The 361-nt window shown below is 30.7% G+C and overlaps 1 protein-coding gene across 1 annotated transcript in view; it reads right to left on the bottom strand.

Annotated features, from left to right (window-relative positions):
* LOC119586935 (putative neural-cadherin 2) overlaps nt 1–361 on the bottom strand; it is a gene marked incomplete at its 5' end in the record, with an annotated part of 72,205 nt that overhangs the window by 15,960 nt on the left and 55,884 nt on the right.

Below are 361 nucleotides of genomic sequence, written 5' to 3'. Positions count from 1 at the left end.
ATCATTGATGAATAAATATCCATGGCATGTGTACACCGAATGCGCCCGAATAATTCAAACACCTTAGACATTCACTTTGATGAAATGCAAATATATCAATAAGTACATCTTTACAAGTGATTATTAATTTCTCTCGGATAATTTAATTAACGATATATACTCCTCCGTGCGCGCTGAGTTTTTCATTTGTAATATTTCCTTACCTAAAATACGCCACATCTCTTTATAGATCAAATAAAAACGCCTTGCTAAAATAACTTAAATTCCTAAATATGTTTAAAAAAAGAAAAGTTATCTAAAATCTGAAATATTCCACATCACCCTGAACACGTAATAAAAATGCAAATATTGCGCAAAAGCG

This window comes from Penaeus monodon, chromosome 22, assembly GCF_015228065.2.
Source record: "Penaeus monodon isolate SGIC_2016 chromosome 22, NSTDA_Pmon_1, whole genome shotgun sequence".
Lineage (NCBI taxonomy): Eukaryota > Metazoa > Arthropoda > Malacostraca > Decapoda > Penaeidae > Penaeus > Penaeus monodon.
This window is presented reverse-complemented; position numbering and strand designations above follow the sequence as displayed.